Source organism: Leopardus geoffroyi, chromosome B2 (genome assembly GCF_018350155.1).
Source record: "Leopardus geoffroyi isolate Oge1 chromosome B2, O.geoffroyi_Oge1_pat1.0, whole genome shotgun sequence".
NCBI lineage: Eukaryota > Metazoa > Chordata > Mammalia > Carnivora > Felidae > Leopardus > Leopardus geoffroyi.
Genome location: NC_059332.1, coordinates 73,352,329 through 73,362,414, shown reverse-complemented (window position 1 = coordinate 73,362,414; position 10,086 = coordinate 73,352,329). Strand labels below are relative to the sequence as shown.

The 10,086-nt window shown below is 36.1% G+C and overlaps 1 pseudogene; it reads right to left on the bottom strand.

The window, feature by feature from the left end:
* Positions 1 to 5,737: 5,737 nt before the first annotated feature.
* Positions 5,738 to 7,097, bottom strand: LOC123608663 (annotated as a pseudogene).
* Between the last annotated feature and the right edge of the window lie 2,989 nt (positions 7,098 to 10,086).

The following is a 10,086-nucleotide window of genomic DNA, read 5'->3' as shown; positions in this document are numbered from 1 at the left end:
CATGTGTCCAACAGCATGGACTTGGACTCATCAACACTGATCTAGTTACCACACTGCTGAACATCCAAACCACTAGCAATGGAGACTAATGTTGAGCCCCTGGTATGCTACTATCCCTTGATTAAACCATCTTGGAAGGAGGAGGGACTTTGGTTTATCTGGAATGAACACATGTTGCAAGTATAAATTTCCTTTCCTGCCATGTTGCCTCAGTCATCACTGTTATCCAAGAACTTACATAGTGTTTGAACTACCAACAAGGTATATTGTATAATGTCACCTGAGACCAAGAGACCTGCTTTATATCAAAGGAAGTGTGAGAGCAGGTGCACGACTATAGGATCTTCTGGTCTTCTCACATACCAAGCTTCCAAGAAGCTACTGACATGATGTAAATATGGAGTATTTTAGGGGCACCTGGGTAGCTCGGTTGGTTAAGCGTCCAACTCTTGATTTCAGCTCAGGTTGATGATTTCACAGTTCATGAAATTGAGCCCCTCATCAGACTCTGCACTGACAATGCGAAGTCTGCTTGGGATTCTCTCTCTCCCCCTCTCTCTTCCATTTCACCCCCTCAAAATAAATAAATAGAATGTTTATTTGTAAAGGTGGAGCTGAAGTGACAGCTTGGAGATAATACCCTAGGAAGATGAAACACCATTCTCCAGGAAGCAGTCTATACCCTAAATCATGGCCATATAAGGAGCTGTGACCCCAGTTGGTAAAATATATGGGTCTAAGAACCAAGAACTAAGAACTAAGAACCAAGTCCCACTTCCAATCATTTCCAGTGATTCCTTTGGTGAATTTGCACTTCTGTGAGTCTGATTCCCATAGAGGGATGCTTCCACCTGAGAACACAGTAAGAGCTCCATTACATTTGAAACTGCAGTTGCTGCCTCAGGATTTCAGAGTTGGAGACACAATTAGGCAAGAAGAGAAGTCACCACTTTGTCAGGAGTGACTGGTTCTGATCAGCAGTAGTAGGCTTGGTACCCACGTGATTTACTAGTGCTTATTTCCCTGCATAATTTTAATGGTAAATGGACAGCATAGCAGCCTGAGAAGAGCTTGATGAGCAGGGAATTTAGCTCCATTAGGGATGAGGATCTGGGTCTCTTTACCAGGCAGCCACCTAAATTGCAGAGATGCTAGCCAAGGGTGAGGGACATCTGGAATGGGTAGTGGAGGAAGAAGAAAATGAGTATCAGCTATGGTCTTGAGTCCAGCTGCAGTGGCAGAGTTTATAGTTTGTTCTAATAACCATCCTCTTGTAAATTTCTTCAGAAGAGGAAACCAACCAGAAACTTGGAGAGGTGTGATCAACTTAGTATATGTAGCAAATGAATCTGAGCAACACAAGGGAAGGGCTATACAGATGTATTGATATGTCACAGTTTACACTCACTCACTTGCTCAGCTGTGGGAGTGCTAGTTGTTTATTGCTCTCAGATGAGTCCTTCTCTAGAATACCCTTTGGCCAAAGTAACTGACTTTCAAAAGATCATGCTCCTTCTTGGGGGTTGGCCCACCTCTAATAACTTGTCAGTGTGGGGCACAATGTTCTGCCCTACTGGAGATTTGGGAAAACACTGAAGGGATACTCCAGTTCTGGAGCTCTCTGTAGGATTGATGGGTACCTTTGCTGCAACTGCATGACAGTTCAACTTCTCCCTACGTCCAACTCGGCTTCCCTCATTTTCTTACAAGTATTGTTCCCAAGAGCATTCTCTGCGTCAGAATCTGTGTTTTGGGGAAACTGTCCTAAGTCAGTTCTGTAGATTGTGTGTTATTCCTCACCATTTGAAGAGTGCTCTAATTTGGGACTCTTGACTGGCTATTTCCATTTATAGCCAATATTTAATATTCCCCTCATTCTTGGCCTTGACTTCTACTGTTCTCCTAGTAATTTTTTACACTGTGGCCCCTGCCACCATCCTCACTTTCATTAGGTGGTGGACTTCTTTGATGTTATGTACAAGTATTATACATCTACTTATAGTTCCTTTCCCTCAATCCCCAATGACACCACAGTGCATTTTGATTTGTTTAATACATTCTATAGGAAGCTTAGAATTTTTTAACCAGGTTGGTGAAGAATTAGTATTCAACTAGTATGAACTTGAAGAAATTGCAGATAATTCTCTAGATTTGAGAATTCTCTATAATTATTTACAAGGGTCCTTATGATTTAACTAAAAATCTCAGCACTTGCAGATTATAGTTCCTCCATTTTCCTGTAAAATGTCAGAATTCTTTGCGGCTTCTGTAAGCTGAGTACACCACCCATTGTTCCTGTGCTCGACTTAATTTCTGGCAAAGCGCCTACCTTGATTGAAGGTCTTGTCAGGCTCAAAATCTTCCTCCCCATTCCTGTTCACACCATAATCTGAATGACGTTACTCTCAATGCTGGTGATTTTAGCTTCATGATCCCTTACCCTCTTTAATGACAATGAACTTACCTACCAATTGACTTCAACCGCCCACTTTCCACATCACACCATGAACCTTGTCATAAGTACAAACTGCTCCACCACTGAAAACCTAAGTGTCTTGTTCACTGAGCATAATGCCTGATGCCATATCCTTCTAGAGCTGTTAACTTATTCCACTATACCTGGTCTTTGTGGAATATTTTCATTCAATTGGACCTTCAATCTTTTCTTAATGATAATTTTTTTTTCCTGAATGCTACATATATATTATGATTGATTATCTGACCTACAGATACCCTCCTCCCTCACAGATACCATCATCACAAGTAACCATGGCTGTTACTGAAAGTCTTCTCTATTTCTAAACTGCTGGGCAAAAATCTCACAGTTTTGCAGATTGGTATCATTATAATTGATTATAATAACAATTTCTCAATCCTATTTTTACTTGGCAGATCTCATGTATTTCATCAATTCTACTAAAGCTTCACAGTTCTCAGCCTTTATTCCCAGTGGTCCACCCTGGTTGTGAGTCTCACTGTGAGCTCTCTGTCTTACTTGCTATAAACCTGTCCCTATCATCCCCTTCTTTTGTCATTCTGTTCAAGATTAATTCATCCACTTTCTGAGACTTCATCAGTTATTTTTTCTTCAACCCAACCCCTTTCTTTTTATTGCTCATGCTCAGAGTAGGAATATAGTCAAGTTTCTCTTTTAAAATACCTCCCTCAACTCCTATGACTCCACTAGCTACCATCTAATGTTAATTTGGGTATGTTTACTAAAATAAGCCCCCCAAAAATCAACTTACTAAGTATATTATATTACATTCTCTCTCTTTGTCTCTCTCTCTCCATATATATATATATATATATATATATATATATATATATATATATCTACATATCTGTATAGATACTCAATAAACAAGCAAACAAATAAATAAATGTGCCTGGGATGATAAAGTTGCTTATTATTATTAGTTTGTATAATGAATATTATTGTGATAATAAAAGTAAAAAGTATAGATGGTATACAGAATCATAATAGAGCGATCACCATGACCTACATTAACAAAGACCATTATCACTGCCTTGAAGCCCACTCTATCTCTTTTGCTGGTCTCAGTTTGTCCCTTTCCCTCAAAGGTAACTATTATCTGGATTTTGTATTTTTCATTCCCTTGTCTTCTTATAGTTTTACTACATTATTTGTAAACTTAAATAGTATATTGTTTTGTTTTACATATTTTGAGATTTATATATATGGAATTATGCTACGTGTCTTGCTTATCTTTGGTAGACATTATGACCATGTTATTTTGTGTATATGAAATTCAAATATTTTGTAATATTTCAATATATGAATACATGGTGATGGTTTATGTACTCTACTAATAATGACTATTAGCAAGTTTAGTTTAGTTTAGTTTCTATTCTGATTGCAAACAGCACTGCTATAAATAACCTTGTACAAATCTCTTGTTGTATATCTACAAGTCTTCTGGGGCTTTTGTTTTTTAAATGACAAGCTTGCCCTCGGCATGCCCAAGGCAGACTGTAATATCTTAGCATGATGTCTCTCCCTTCTTATATAAATGTTGAAGCTTCTCTTTAAAACTCTTTGTGAAAGATACACATCTGCAATGCAATTCACCCTTGCAACTTAGTGAGGGGACAGGGGGCTCACGGCATCATGGGACTAAAGTTGGAAGGAAAGGTGAAGATAGTGTTACTCTCTGCCATCATGTAATTTGTGATCTTATTGGAAATTCTTCTCTCTCCCTAAAAGACACATTGAAACTATAGAAAGAAATGTAAAACTGAAAAGGGCCTAAGGCCTAAACATCTAATTGTTAGAAAAATTGCTTAATAAAATAATTGAAACCTATGAGCTTGAAGTGATTAAGTATCAAAATCCTGGTGCTGGGCCCATGTACAAAACAAGCTGAACTAGAATGAAATATTATTTTCATAGTCTTATTTTCATTTTGGTTTAAGTTTAAAAGTAAATCTTGTTGATTAACAGATAACTTTTGTATTTAATTCAGAAAATTTTTACTGAATGGAAAAGCAATTCATAAGAACCTTTACAAAGAAATGTCATGTTGATAATGATGTTTTCAAAATTGAATTTTTCTTTTTAATCTTTTTAATGCTGACTCAGACTGATTTCCAGTAAGATTGCTTTACTGTCCATTTTCTGCCTCAAGTATTTAATGAAAAAATTAGAATTTGGGATTATCCTTTTCTTGGTTTGATTGTAAGCTTAAGGTGAGAAATAACACTATTTGTTTTTTTTATTTTTTCTTTTTCTGCCATAATTCCAAGGCCAAACCAATTTCCCAAATGTTTTGTTGCATTTCAGGATATATTTGCCAGATTTAGCAAAAACAAACAAACAAAAAGAAAAAGAAAAAATAGGATGCCCAGTTAAATTTGATATCATATAAATAATGAATAATTTTTCAGTATAAGTGTGTCCCAAATTACTTCTCTTTTTTTTAAAAAAAAAGTTTACTTGGGGTGCCTGGGTGGCTCAGTCAGTTGAGTGTCTGACTTTGGCTCAGGTCATGATCTCACGGCTCATGAGTTCAACCCCTGCGTCAGGCTCTGTGCTGACAGCTCAGAGCCTGGAGGCTGCTTCGGATTCTGTGTCTCCCTCTCTGTCTGCCCCTAACACACTCGCATTCTGTCTCTGTCTCTCTCAAAAATAAATAAACATTAAAAAAAAAAAAAGAAATGTATTATCTGATGTAATACAGTATTTTGCTTAATATGTTTTTTTTAATTCCATGTATATGATGCTACCTGTTCAATTTATTAAAAATTATAATAAACATAATAAAATAGTGCTCCAAACTTTTGCTGTTCATGTGGAAGACACTACAAGAAGACACAATAGAGACTGCCTGGCAATAAGAAATACAAATTCCTTCTATAGAGATGGAGCAAGAAAAGGACAAATCTAGTTGTTTAAAAGACAATTCGCTGTACACATTTTATTTACAGTTTTGTACACTGTCTTAATATGAGTGGGACCGCTTTTACTTGAGCCATTTTTTAACCAAAACAAAACAATCTAAGTAATACAAAGTGTTAAAATACAGCATAAAGATACAAAAACAGAGATACTAATTCTAATTAGGAATGTAATTATGATGTTACATTTTTTTTTATATAAACCACAATGATGTTTAGGAAATCACACAAACATAGATCACTGATTTGAATGAAATGCCTAAATTTGTAGCAAAGCTTTGTAGTTACAAAAAACAAACAAACAAAAAATACCAGAGAATGCACAAAATTAATGTTTATTCCACCTTTATGTCATATTTCTGGATCCTTCACCACTGTTACATGAGGAAAAAAACAAAAGCAAAACAAATGAAAAACTGAAATCAGAATCACTAATGTTATAAAGTAGGGAAACAAATAAATTTAAATCTAGCAGCCATCAGCAAGAGTACAGCAAAGACAATGCTGTAAAAAGAAATAAATAAAATTGCTAGATTTTGCTAGATTGCTGTATGCATCATACTCTTTCAAATCAGCAAAATATGCTCCTGCACACAATGGAACATAAACAGAATTTTTTTTTCCTTTAAGGTACAGAAATGCAAGTTCTTTTTTGAATATTGTAGATAGGTAAAATGTGCTTATAATGGTAATTCTAGTAAGCTATTACATAAGTGGGCCAGGAACACATTCATGGATTTTGGGGATGATGTGTACTGTAATTCTTTGATTGGGATAATGGACACTCTTAAGCAAAAAACAAACAAACAAACAAACAAAAACAAAAAACCATGAACACAGAAGTACAAGGCAAAAGCAAATGAGACTTCTCATGTCTTAGCAACATTTAGATGGAAATCAAACTTAAATATAGTCCACTCTGCTTTGGAAGAGGCTTTGGTTCAGCTCCCAAATCTCGATTTCTTGATGCAGTCTCCTATGAGAATACTCAGAAGGTGTCTTCTTAAACAACAAACCTATTTTTAGTGGTGGAGCCCCTCTTAGTAGCTGTGTCTACATGGGACTGACAACCAAACACTATCTTTGGAGGAAGTCCTAACCTTTCCTTGTATATCTTCCCTATATGTATAACAGCCTCTCTGTTTTCACATTCAGTAGTCCTTATTGCTATCTTATCACCTTTAGCTCTAACATTAACAACAGCTCCACATACAACATCACTGTAGTCATCAAAAGATTCTCTAATAAGGCACAGCAGTGTCTCTAGCCAAAAACCATCCAGATCACTTCATCTCTGCTGTTTGTTCAATGTAATAAACCATCGTCCTCCTCTTTTGTTTTTCTCATCTTCCCACATAGGCTCAATACCATCCTTAAAAAGTGAATAGTCACAGCCAGGCATTAAATTACTAGACAACTGGATGTGGTTGTACAGAGCCCAAAAGTCTTCAGCAGTACCAAACTTAGAGATCAGCAGAAGGTTTGCTTGCCAAGTTTTGCTTTTATCATTTTTAAAAAACCAGAGTGCCCATCTGCTCAGTAAAGGATGCTTAATACAGTGTTCTGGGTTAGCAACCTCCTGATTAGATTCTGTTTTCTCTTCTGAAGGAGGGGGATTAGGAGTAGGGGTGGTTTCCGGTTCCACAGTCGCCATCTTAGATAATATGTTTTAGTCTTATTATAATGATAAAAAGTATTAATTGAATAAAATGAAAAATACAGACAGAAAATAAAGTTGCTCATAATCACAAAACCTGTTGCATTCACAGTTTACATACTGGATCACTTTCTTTCAGTCTGTTTCCATCCACTTGAATGTAATTGGGATATTCCTATGTAGGTTACATATAATTTTATATTTTACTTTTTCCATTGTATATTTTACTGATTTTTCGATGCTACTCACAACTGTTTGAAAACGCATATTTACTATTATCCCTTCACATTGGCCCTGTTATTAGACATTTGTTTCTAAAGTCTCATTATTATAACTGTGTGCTACGCCCTTTTGTATCAGTATTACATTCTTTTGAAAGAAACTTGGCGACATTTTTATTATGGGACCAGATTTATCCTAAATACTTGCCACTCAGAGTGTGAACTGTGTAAGGGTAGCTGCCACATCACTGGAACCATGTTAGAAATGCAGACTCTCAGGTACCATATGGATGTACCAAATCAGAAACAGCCTTTTAACAAGATGGTGGGTGATTTCTGTGCACTTTCCAGTTGAGAGGGTGAGGTCTTAGAGTCTATTCCACGTAGAACAGGCAACTGGCTCACTAAAGTTCAGATTATCCCGATTGGTTCACTGAGGAGAGGCTCAGAGCTTCCTGATTGGTTATCAGGAGGCCACTCTTCGCCTTGGTTCCTGCCCTGCATCCTAACTCCCAGTAAACAGAGCGTTTTCAATTCTGTTTACACATTAGAATTACCTGAGAAGTTTCTTTTAAAATATTATTATTTGGATTCCACCCCAGACCTATTAAATAAAAATGTCTTGGGAAAGGGGAGGAAACGGTTTTAAAAAGCCCTCCAGGTGTCTAATGAGCAGCCAGAGTTGACAATAGTTGTAGATGAACAAAAAGAGAGGAAAATAGATGCCAAATGATAGATGATGACTGTTGTCATCAATCTACCTTGTTGTCAAAGGCTATAATCTTCACTGTCAATCAGCACTAAATCTGCAGAGAGGTGGAGAAGGGAGTGAAAGCAGGAAATGTGGTTTATCTGGTTAGCATTTAGAGATAGAAGGAGTTACTTTAACTGAATTTCCAGTAAAGGGATTATACTCCAAAGGACTCAGAGCCAAATTTAAAAGCCCAAACAATCAAATGACTGCATGCGTACTTTGTTTTGTAAGTGAAAATGAGGGGACTGTTGCCTTCCAACAAGAGTTGACTGTAAGTAAAACAATCAAATGATTTTTTTTCTGGAAATAATCTCCACATAACTAATTTTATTTGCAATGATTAACATTTCAAGGTCTTTTAATATTTATCAGATTATTTGGAAGGCCAAAATATATCTTGATAATTCCAATTTAATTACAAATTATAAAATAAAACAACTGGATGCATCACTGTATTTCAAGCCATGGAATTTTCAACACCACTGCATTCTTTTTAATAGGATTTGAAACTTTGGGGTTGGCTATTGCCTCAATTTATGTTTGCTTTGGACTCTTTTCACACTTAGGCTTGGTGAAATGTCTGAAATGTTGTTGTGTTGTTTCTAATGGAAAAATCTGTTTGACTTTAGCTATAGCAAGATTAAGGAAGAATTTAAAATGTTAATCTTGATAGTAATATCAATGATAGTCTTTAATTCTGTTCAACCCAGTTATTTGTTTTTATTTTTTAGTGTATATCTCATACTTCTAAAAAAGATGAGAGATGGTTTTCAATAAAACCAAATATATACATACACATACACAAATACACACCCAAGTAATGATATTTTATTATTTTCGTTACCCAACTAGAGTCTGCAACTCACAAACTTATTTCATCTTTTCCCTATTCTTTTGTTTGGCCTTTTTTAAAGAACAAAAACAAGAACAAAATATATGTTCTACTTGTAAATTTCTCTTTTTCAAAATTGCAGGAATTTAGTATATTCTTATTAACAAACCATGTCTAAATTATGCATGTTCTTTCCTTGGATTACCATGGAAATGAGTTCTTTACCTCCTCACTCCCCTCCCCTTAGTCAGCTCAGGCTGCTATAACAAAATGCCATAGACCATAGCTTACAAAAAGAAATTTATTTTTCACAATTCTGGAGGCTGGGAAGCCTCAGATCAAGGTGATGGAAGATTCAATGTATGGTCAAAAATAGTTTCCTGGTAGATATTTTCTTTTCTCTGTGTCTTTACATGGTAAAAGGGGCAAAAAATCTGTCTGGGTTTTTTTTGTTTTTTTTTTGTTTTTTTTTTTTTTTCAACGTTTATTTATTTTTGGGACAGAGAGAGACAGAGCATGAATGGGGGAGGGGCAGAGAGAGAGGGAGACACAGAATCGGAAACAGGCTCCAGGCTCTGAGCCATCAGCCCAGAGCCCGACGCGGGGCTCGAACTCATGGACTGCGAGATGGTGACCTGGCTGAAGTCGGACGCCCAACCGACTGCGCCACCCAGGCGCCCCTTTTTTTTTTTTTTTTTTTTTTTTTTTTTTTATAAGGGCACTAATGACCTAACCACTGTTTTCAAAACTTTATTGCTTCCCAAAGCCCCCACCTCCTCATACCATAGAATTGAGGATTAGGTTCCAACATATGATTTTGAGAGACATAAACATTAAACATTCAGTCTGTGGCATCCTCTTATTTTAAGTTCTGGATCCATGAAATGTTGCATTTAGTCTGTATACAAGTGACAAAATTAAACCTTTTAAAACCTTGCAGGGAAATTCAGAAATTATTTTTAATGTAAGGGCCCCTGATGAAGACTGGATGTGATGTGCACATTCCCTTTACGGGGGATTAACCTCAGAAATTACTAATAAGATTTTAATATGGAATATACTCCTTTTCAACACCCCAAAAATCTTCAAGTATATGGTCAATGATTCAAAAACAAAACAAAATAAAACATTTTCTATTCATTAAAAAAATGACCATGTTTGCAAATAATTTAGTGATTTAGGCCAATAGTTGTACAGGTTACCC